The 10,443-nt window shown below is 42.7% G+C and overlaps 1 long non-coding RNA gene across 1 annotated transcript; it reads right to left on the minus strand.

Moving 5' to 3' along the window:
• Window positions 1-4,793: 4,793 nt before the first annotated feature.
• lncRNA:CR45452 (long non-coding RNA:CR45452) lies at window positions 4,794-5,255 on the minus strand. Its single transcript, NR_124075.1, has one exon. It is a non-coding gene; the product is annotated as a long non-coding RNA:CR45452 (long non-coding RNA).
• Between the last annotated feature and the right edge of the window lie 5,188 nt (window positions 5,256-10,443).

The raw sequence follows: 10,443 nt of genomic DNA on the forward strand, positions 1-10,443 counted from the left end.
GTGAATTATAATTTCGACAAGTCATAAATGGATTCCCCCCATTTTAATACACACCATACTTAAAGTGACACGGATATCAATGACAAATTTTCATTGTTAGCCATTATTTGCATTTGCTAATATGCCAAAAACAATATTTTGTTTGCAAAATATTTTCAAGGTCGCTGGGCCAACAAAAAGCCAACGGTCAACAGTGCATGAAATTTTCGCTTGACCATGTCTCTGTACAATTTATATAATTATTTGCACTTTTTATTATGCTCCGTGATTTTTTCGCAGTTGTATCTGTCATCGCTGCAGCCATAAAAATGCTGTTAATACTTTTATTGGAAATAAATCTTCGCCCCTGCGAACAAGTCATGGTGCCTAAGACGATTTTTTCGAGATATTTCTTGGCACTTGTCTCAACTGCACACTGCATTCTACTTCCTGTCATAACGAAAATATTTCTCTAAACGCACTCAGGTGCATCAGAAAGCTCCGTTGTGTCGGCAAAAGGCGATGAGATGTTACGGCCAAGTGGCGAGAAAAGTGTCGGGTCTGAAACAATGGGCAACTGTAGATCTTAGAGAATAAGCCCGACAAATGAAAGCAAGAACAACAGCAGGCGGCAAAAGCAGCAGATGATTTGGCGTAGATAATTTTTACGTTTTTCCCCAGCCAAGTGCAGTTAAAAGTTGCAAATGAAACTAGAGTGGAATGTAAGGCACAATTACATACTTCTTAATGGTGTTGGTCTTCTATTTATATATAATATAAATAAACAGTTGCTAAATGTATTTATAAAATTAATAAAATATATTTCTTATTATACAAATTTTTATGAATTAACCACCTAAGCCCTAAAAACTTTTAGTTACAGGGTATGGCCATTGCACGCGACAATTGAGAAATTAACATTGCATGTTCGGAATGGGTGGAAATATTTAACTGAATTGCTCAAAAAGCGAAAACATTTTCAGGGCATTTAGGTGCAAGTGTAACTAGAGCAGTTGAGTTAGCAAACTGTGACGATTAAATGTGCTTTGCCAAGTTTTGGGCGACAATTAAGCTATGAACTTGGTGGCGAAATTACAAATTTTATTATTTTAATACATCGCATTAAAATGTAAGCTTGTTCTTGGTATAAATATATTAAGTAACATATATGCTAGTATTTGTTCAGTTACAAAATAAAACAATCAACTAAGATTTTTATGTATCTACGACTTTAGTTTGAGAGTTGGTCATAAATTTTTCGCTGATTTGCATGCGACATTTGTACACGAATCTTGCACAGATCGGTTGAGTTGAAAAGGTTTTCCTGTCACAGTTCATTGAATGCATGCTGGGAAAAAGCCGCAACAAATCAATTTGACATGTGCCCCACTAGTCGATACCTTGGGCACCGAGCCAAATGCATTTGGGTTAATTTGGGGGCGTCGGCAAATCCGATGAAAGTGCACACACAGATGGACTATCATCATCAACTCCAGTCGATGATCCCGCACTCTGCCTGCGCAATAACACTCAATCGTAATTACCTGTTAATTGCAATTTAATATGCTGATCTGATGCTGGAACGCGTGTCATTTATTGCAATGCACCGCCCCCTCGCTCACCGCTCCCTCCCTTCCCAAGGTCGTCCGTTCGACGGGTGCGTGCCGCTGATGATGAGCTCATGGTGCCCCCATGGCCTGGTCGCAGATGCACCTGCTGCTGTCTGTTGGCCAGCTACCAGTTGGAAGCCAGCTAGTTTGAATTTCAATTGTCCCAAGGCACTGTGGAATCAGAGCTTTAAATTTCAGTTCATAACACAATGGCTAAATATTATCCACATTTTTATTTATTTAATAAAAAAAAATAGTTTAAAAAATGTTGAATTATTTCTTTGGAACACCAAAGCTCCAAAATTGGGTAATGAATATTAATTGAAATATATGTTCATCTAAAATCGTACCCATAAATAGCTTGGCATATACCATATACTTTCAGTTAAGTTAATTTGAACACCACAGTGCATTTGCAGCAGTTGGCTGCCCAGTCATTAATAATATTTGCTGCTATTAATAGCGAGAGGTGTTTGAAAGTTTTGCACACTTCACAATCGGCATGGGGCATTGGGTGTATGCATACATAGAACGTGGCATGGAACATGCATCATGATGCAGCGGACCCAGTGCCGCCCCTTGCCACTGCCCCGTTTCGTTCCGCACACATGGAAATGGATGGGCGGGCAAAACGGCCGACACAAGCCATACTAACTTTTTGCAGTATTCAGTGTGGCTTTACCTATTTTATTTAATTGAGTACTTGGCCAGAAAATAAAACAATCAAGTCCAAAAACGAAAAGCATGTCACGTTTGCCAGCATCGTATGATGTGCATAATGACGGCATTGTCATAATCAAATAAAGCCTCTAATCGCAAATCAAAGCAATAAACGCAAATCAAACAATGAATTATGCATTGTAATGTCATAAAATACCTGTCTCAGGCGCCAAATATTAACATTAACTGGTTTTACTCTTAAAGTACATGTCTAAGGTTATTTCCACCGATCGGTCGATCAGCATTTGCATTAATTAAATGGCCTCACGCTTATTAAGATGTATCAATCACAGTTTTTTATGCAACTGCATTGATTATTCTGTAAAGGGTGCATAGGATTTGACTTTGGTATTAATCTAAAAATGGTATTATAGCATGGCTTTACTTTAAGATTTATTAGATTAGGATTGAGATCAAGAGTAATGTTTTGATAGTTAAATAAATCAAACAATTTTACCGCTCGTAAAATCTTTATGATTGCGGTTTATTAGCTGTTCATTACTTGAAAACGTACCGAAGAAGATTAAAAAACTTAATGATTAGTTGGCATTAGAACAGTTAAGCTTTCGATATGATGCTGACCATCTCTGTGCCCCTCTGCGCTGCAGCAACATTTCAATCAACCATCTAGCTAAATTCAGCCCATCAAATCCTTTCAATTATCCAGACTTTCTGCCCATCTAGCGATTAAGTGGAACAGCCCGCAGGGCATATCAAAGTCTGGCATTATTCTAGAGGCCAGCCAACGTCGTGCCCACATGCTTTTGATGTTGCAATTTAATGCTATTAAGAAGATAAATTGTTATTTACAAAGCTGCAAAGATGCAGCTCGCCAGATGGCAGATGCCAGCCACTTTCCACAGAGAGAGAGAGAGTCATTGATGGCAGCAACACCTCCTTCTGCCTGGCCACTTAACACTTTGACCAGCTGACAGTCAAAGTCGTTAGCTTTGACATGTTCATAACAATTGCCCAAAAGGCCAACCAATTACCGTGGCCACGGGCACAGCAATTTTGCAGCACAGGTTGCCGTTGCCACCACCCGATGAACATCTTCGTTCGAAATGATTTCCCCTTAACCTTAAGGCCAACTGTAGAAACAGAAGAGCCCGAATAAAAAAAAAAAGCTTTAGAAAAATAAACCCGTTTAGCATATTGGCAAATGTTTAGTATTTACGAAAACCGACAACTTCCATGACCGCCCACTTCAGTCAACCAGCTAGCCACATTCATCTGACTCTGACTTTCGAGCTTCCTCGGAAAACTGAAAGAGCTGAATAGAAGGGTAGGGACCACAACAAAGACCAAGTCCAAGATGATGATGACGATGATGGCTCAGCGACCTCTGCATTCGTGTTGGCCCATCGGACGACCAGCGAAATGTTCAACTTTGTGCAGCTGTGGCCGCGGCTCTCCTAAGTGGAGTAATGAACTCTTGGTTCGCGATGTTGTTTCTGGCCATTACGTCAAATGCGCTGCATGCATGCAACTCTTGTTTGACCGCCTTGTCGCCTTGCCGCCCTCTGTTCCTCTGATTTTCAACAAATTTACAAATGCAACAGGCGAGCTGAGGGACCATCAGCGGGTTGCAGGGCCTCTGATTGCAAGTTTAAGGTTAAGGTTTCGATTTTTGTTTTTGTTTTGGCCAAGCAGATGAAAACAAGGAAGTAAACTAGTCGCCCACCGTTGGAAACACCCATTGATTTAAAGGAAAGCAGAGGTAGATCAGTTTGATGAATGATCAAGGTATCACACTAAATTCAAAATTTATGGGAATGGGAAATAAAGCTTAACCTTTACGTGCAATGTAATTTAGAATGTATTTAAAAAAGAATACCTTTTCATCATAGAAAATATTAACAGGTACTGCATAGTTGATCACCTTTCGTTTTGCATCTACCATTTACCAATTTAAGGCCAAAAAGTTGGCCGTCTTCTTGGCGATCGCCGCCTAAATGGTAATCATAGTGATTCGTTATTGAAAATTTCCGCAGACTGAGCCGGCAAGTGGAGTCAAATTCTGCTTCAGCTTCAGCTTAAAGTTTACTGTTAAGAATTCGGCCCAATGCGTTGGCTGGCGAGCAAGTTCGTGTCCTAAGTCTTTTGATTTCAAAGGCCTTGGGGCTCGCCCGCGCACATCATTGCATATTTCCCAATAGAATTTTCCCATGCAATTTGCCACTAATTGCTGCACGCAAACCCTGCTCTGCAAGTGGAAGCTTTTTAGACCCGAATCTGCTTTCTTTCTTGCGCCCAGCACGAAGCAAGTGACCATAATACGTGCCAAGCCCAAGACTTTCATGTCCCAATTCTGGTCGTTTTCCTGTATCGAATCGGCTGGGAAAGCCTTGTGGGCTTCTAAATAATCTTATACATTGTATGTGGAAGTAAAATTCTAATAATGGTAAACTCTGCTTTAAAATAGTAATATAAAAATGTATATATTTACAAACGACTTCGTAATTTACAGATAATGGGAAGTCTATAGTGGCCAAAGATTTATGTTCGACTTAAGCTCGGCAGGATTGCAAAGTCGAAGGCAAAGTCCGCGTCTCGATCTACTTGGTATATCTGTTCCTGGCCTGGTGGTCAAAGTTGTCACCGGTCGTGTCCGCCTGGGTCGGCACTGCAAATCAAAGTGGCCATAGCCGTGCGACAACAACCTACCGCGTTGCTGCAGGCGAGGAGCCAAAGAGTCGAGGAGCTGAATTTGCTACAGTTGGAGCTATTTTAATGGGTTCTTTCGCTTTTCGTTTCGACTCGCCAGCATCGGTGGATAGCATCAAGGAAGCCAGTTTGGCCCGGCTTCTGTTTCTCTAACGCTGTCGTTTAAATGGAAATCAACGCGCAGGATGCATAAAGTTGGCCAGTCTGCGTCTAATGAAAGGGTCAGCCTGGTGCTTCTGCTTTTGCCTCTGCTGCCGCCTGCTATGAATTATATGCGCTTTGTTCTGGCTGCAGTGCTCTGCACTTCTGTTCTTGTGGCTACTGCACGCGAACTGGCCAAAGCAAATAATAAAGTGAGAAGAACAATGCCAATACAATGTTCAAAGTCAACGAACCTAAAAAGTCCCATATTTCCCTGGCACAGCAGCGGCAACAGAAGCTGCAGCAGAAGCCGCAACATCAGCAGCGGCTGCAAAATACAGTCCAAGTGGAGGCTTCGACTGTGTCCAGCTCAACATTTTTTCGCTCCATTTCATTTTTTCCAGGCATGACGCAAAATTTGTTGCCAGCTTTTCCACACACAGCCTCAGAGTCTCAGCATTTTCACAACCTTTGCACGTACAGCCAGCAACTGCAACATCGGTGGCGGCAGCAACTGCAACATTGGCAACAGCAACATCAACGGCAATGGCCCTCCATGGCATGCACGTAAAAAGTGCAATGGCCTTAAGTGGAAAAAGCAGTAATAGAAAATAAGCATGGACAAGGCATGGGGGCAAAAAAGCAGCAGAGAAAAGAAAAGAAAACAGAGAAGAATTGCTGGCAGTCAGGAGAGTCTGCAAAAAAGCTGCAGATCTCCGTTGTTGTTGCTGCCTGCTGCCTGCTGCTATTGCTGTTGCTTAGTTGTTGCTGTTGTTAGTTGGCTGGCTGAACGATCTCGCTGGGATCGGATCATTAGAAGTGGTGCTGCGGTGCAGACACAACAACACTGGGAAGAAGCTGCAAGTCGTAGTCTTCAGCAGTCTGCAGACGAAACCAAAGTGCTGCTACGTGCCCAGGAATCCCAGACCACTATGTACTATGTGTTGTGTATGTGGATTCTGCAATCGAAATAATAAACCCAACTGTTGGACAATTTCCTAGACGTGAGCCTCTGCCAGCCAAATGGTCAGAGAGCCCAGACGTTTGTTGTATTCTGTTTGTTATGAAGGCAAAACATAGCTAAGTTGTCACCCCTGCCGCTGACAATCCAATTGACCTTTGCCCCGAAACGCCACGGTTCAATGGACTCAATCAAGTAATCAATCAATTGTACCAAGCCAAAATCATTAGTGCCACACAGAAATTCCGGCCATGGCCTGACCCACAGCCCACTTAAGGCAAAACTTGTTGAGGCCAAAGCCTGGATGTAGCTGCACTGGTAAAAAATGTTTTAAAAAAAGAATCATCTGGAGAACATATCGAATCTATTGAGCTTCAACGAACTTTTTATACTTTTGTTTCAGTATGTTGTCAATATGGTTTAGATGAATATAATCCGTATGCAATTTAAACTGAATAGTATACAAATTTATGTTTGTTTCACAAATTTTTCCCCCACTGTAGTTGCCCACCGCTGCGCTGCAGTTGATGCTTTGGCTGTTTTGGATTTGGGCAATCAAAGCACAAGTACCGCCGTCGCCAGAACATGCGCCATGCGAATCGGAATTGGAGTCGAGTCTCTGTCTTTGGCATTGGCCATGGCGATATAGGTGGCTGGGTTGGGGCCAAAGAAGATGCCTGGGTACTCGGCCAGGTCTATACACAAAATGTTCGTGAGAAATTCGCACGCTTTTTTATCGCAATTGTTTACGGCGGCATCAGCAACATACAGCATTGCTGTTGCTCTTGCAGTTGTTGCTGCTGCTGCCGCTGCTGCTACTTCGTTGTCAATAGCAACACCAAACAAAGCCCGACCCAAAACAACTCGGAATGGGCAACGTGACTTACATATTTGCCACCTTCATCTGCATCTTCTTCTGCGGCAATCGGCTTTCCTGCCATTGCCCCACCACTTCGATTGTGGGTGACTCCAAAGTTTGGATGATTGCAGTTACCCAGGCTATTGTGGCAGTTGTTTTTGTTGCGAAAATTAGAATTTCTAATGGTGGCCATGTCTTGGGTCTGCACTTACCCATACCTTTGCCTTTCCGGTATCTAGAAGTTGTTGCACTAGCAATTTGCGCGTGTTAAATGCAAAAACCCCTCCGCAGCAACATTTAACTGTTAAACGCGCACTCCGGACCCGAGACTCCATCCAGACTGCAGTGCCACCTTCCTGTTGTTGCCTTGAGTGTGCCAAATTATAGTCAATGATTGAATTAAATTTGCAATTGAAAAAAGCCCGTCCACGGGCAACGCCAGTACGGGTTTGGCCTGCGAGTAGGCGGCAGTTAAGCCGATTTGGTGGCTAACGGACAAAGGCAATAGATAGCAACGTATCTGGGAAGGCTCAGGCCCATAACATCGATGATGCAACAGTCGCTGGCAGGAAGATTTACTGGTGATGTCATACCGAGCCAGCCAATTGATGTTGCTTTTGTTCCCTCGCTGGCACGTGAATGGGCATTTAATTGCATGTAAATGCAAATGGCTAGAATCATTGGAAGAATAGAAAATACATCGGTTTATTAAGTTTTACCCCATGCAATCACACTGCCCGAAAATAAGCAACAATTGGGAAAACAAAAAGATCGAAGGGGTAGTTTGATATAAAAATATTTCTCAAAGGTTAAGACAGAAAGTGATATCCTAAGCGACTAAATAATGTATACATCGTGATAATAAATATTTGAAAATATTTATATTCAGTAAATCTTGGATTGGTGTATCATAGTCTAAAGTCTACTGACCCTAACCACTTGTGGCAAGTGCATCGTTAGAGATTATGTGTGCAGGTAGGTTATAAATTATTAAAGCAAATTAAGCAAGCACAGCAGCAAGGGAATCTATTTTTAGTGGCATGTATCAACGCCACGAAGATGAGCACATCAACTTTGGAGTGGGATGATGATACATAGATAACCCGGCACGTAGGCGATTCTATTGATGACGTCGTTGATTGTGAAATACGGCTATAGCGGCTACTTATGCAAACGGATGTATATTCTAGGGAGATTAACATAGCGCAAGTGTAAGTGGTTAATAAACACTATAACCTTGAAAAGTACTTCTAATTGGCGCAGGGCCAAGTCTCCAGCTGCTCCTTTAATGGCCATCATGCCCAGCCATTTTTGCATATCCTGTTTAATCAGCCCTCCAGTAAATGCTGCTCTACCTTGGCATTAGCTTTTATGTTAGGGGCATTAAAATACGAAAGAAAAGGGTCGACAAGCCCTGAACAGATCGTTAAATTCGAGATTCCCCAACACGAAGGGCATAAAAACGTAGACTGGCATGTAGATCGCAGTTGATTTAGTTGTTTCATTGATTTGAGAGCCCTCATTTGAATACTCCTACACGATTTTTCCATTCAGCGAGCATTAAACATACATAGGTTTCCTCAGGTGTCTAATGGAGATCGTAAAGCTGGCCAGGGAGCCATCGTTAAAGCGTATTAAATGTGAAAAGATTTGATTTAACAAGGCTTTAACTACGTTTGAAATAACGAACATCTAAATTAGGTACTAATTATTTCGAAAATTTGCCTTCAGTTTCAGAAGCTCTCCTTATTCCCCTTAATCCTGAAAGTATGCAGAATATTTGTAAGGTTTACTGAAGCTGTGACTAATAAGTCACTTTAATGTAAGATTTTAGTCAGACATCGCAGTTTACAAACTCTTAAGCTGGAATCTTTCTGATAGATGAAGCTATTCCTGTTGTCCAAAAGGCAAGATTCTCCGCACTTTTTAAAACAATAGCAGCCCGTTTAAAAAGTCAGCTGCAGGCCAGGCATAATGACTTTTAGTCTAGACCAGACTTAAGATACATGAACTGCCCTACAGCTAACAGAGGTGCCCACTATCCAATTGTAACTGTTCCAAATGCGATCGCAGCTTGAAACTAATTAGCCGTCCAGCGGTTCTCATGGCGGAATAAGATCAGCCGGCTGGCTCGGTTGGCTAATTAAAATCGCCAAAAGGCTGTCTCCACCTTAACCATGCTGGGCGCGCTCATAAAAGCGCACATTTCTGTAATAAGCATGAAATGCAGCTAGGACCATGTTGTGGTACCGGAGGAATCCCAACGAACTGGCAACCTGGGACGGTACGCCAACACATGCCCCGATCCCATCGAAGTGCCCAGTGCCCACTGCCCGGCGAAGGTCCCGGCCAAAACTATAAATAACGCCATGTCTCCACGAGACTTTGACCAGCCACATGTATTGATGTGTGTCCTGTCCACTGCTTTTTAAATCAAATGATAATAAATCACCGCCAGATATCATAAAACATGTTGCTCATAATCATCGGAGCTGAAGGGATCGCTGGATGGGGGTCTTGGGGGCCTGGGAGGCAGGATCTTCTAGGCCATGACACAAAAAGTTCAGGCCACGAGGCAAGCGGCTGGTCTTTCGGTCTGGTGGGAAATTTGCGCCGCTGCTTAGAAGTGGCCATCGATCGGCTTTTGTGGCTCCTCGGCCTTTGCTGCTCCTGCAGCAGCTCCTCGAGAGCCATTGCCGTACTCCTAATTTGCATAAATGACAATGAGAGTCATAAAACATGCGTCGTTGTTGTCGTTGCTCGATTGTCTTGCCGCTCGCTTTTGGTCTCCACTTTTTTGTTTGGTTCATTTTTTTATTAAAAAATATTGCTGGCTGGCTGCCGCATTTTCATCATCGTGCAACATGTTGTATGTTCTTGTACATTGCATAAATTAGATTTCGCGCTGATCTACACTTTTTCTGGCACGACGAAGAAAGTGCAACCCGAAGCGGTTTCCCTCTCCACCAGAAAGAAAGAAGAGACCAGACCAGACCAGACCAGAACAGAACTGAACGGAGCTGAGCCAACTGCATCAGCATCAGCAGCCAAAGAGATGCTGAAGAATTTATATCGGCAAAATGACGGTCAAAAATGTTAAGGGCCAAAAGCGTGTCTGGAAGTTCAAATACGAGCAGAACAAGCAGGAAGCGGAGGCAGTCATGGCATGCCACTCAGTCGATTTGGAGGAGGATGAGGATGAGGATGGGTATCGGGATCGGGCTGGAGATGAGAAGTTGAGGCCCAGAGGATGCAGTGCTGCCTGCCTGCCGGCTACTTGTGCGGCATGGCAAGTTGAGGCTTGGCCTTCCTCCCCAGCCATTTCATTTCATTCCAAGACACTTCAACTCAACACTCAACAAAAATGCATTCCATTAAAATCTGTAACTTCACAAAAAAAAAAAGATATTCTATTCATTTAACCACTTCATTTGTATACATTTAACAAATTTATTTTCGATAACGAATTCTACAGTGAATGAGAGACAGCGCTATATATTTTCTAG

Source organism: Drosophila melanogaster, chromosome 2L (assembly GCF_000001215.4).
Source record: "Drosophila melanogaster chromosome 2L".
In the NCBI taxonomy this organism is placed as follows: domain Eukaryota; kingdom Metazoa; phylum Arthropoda; class Insecta; order Diptera; family Drosophilidae; genus Drosophila; species Drosophila melanogaster.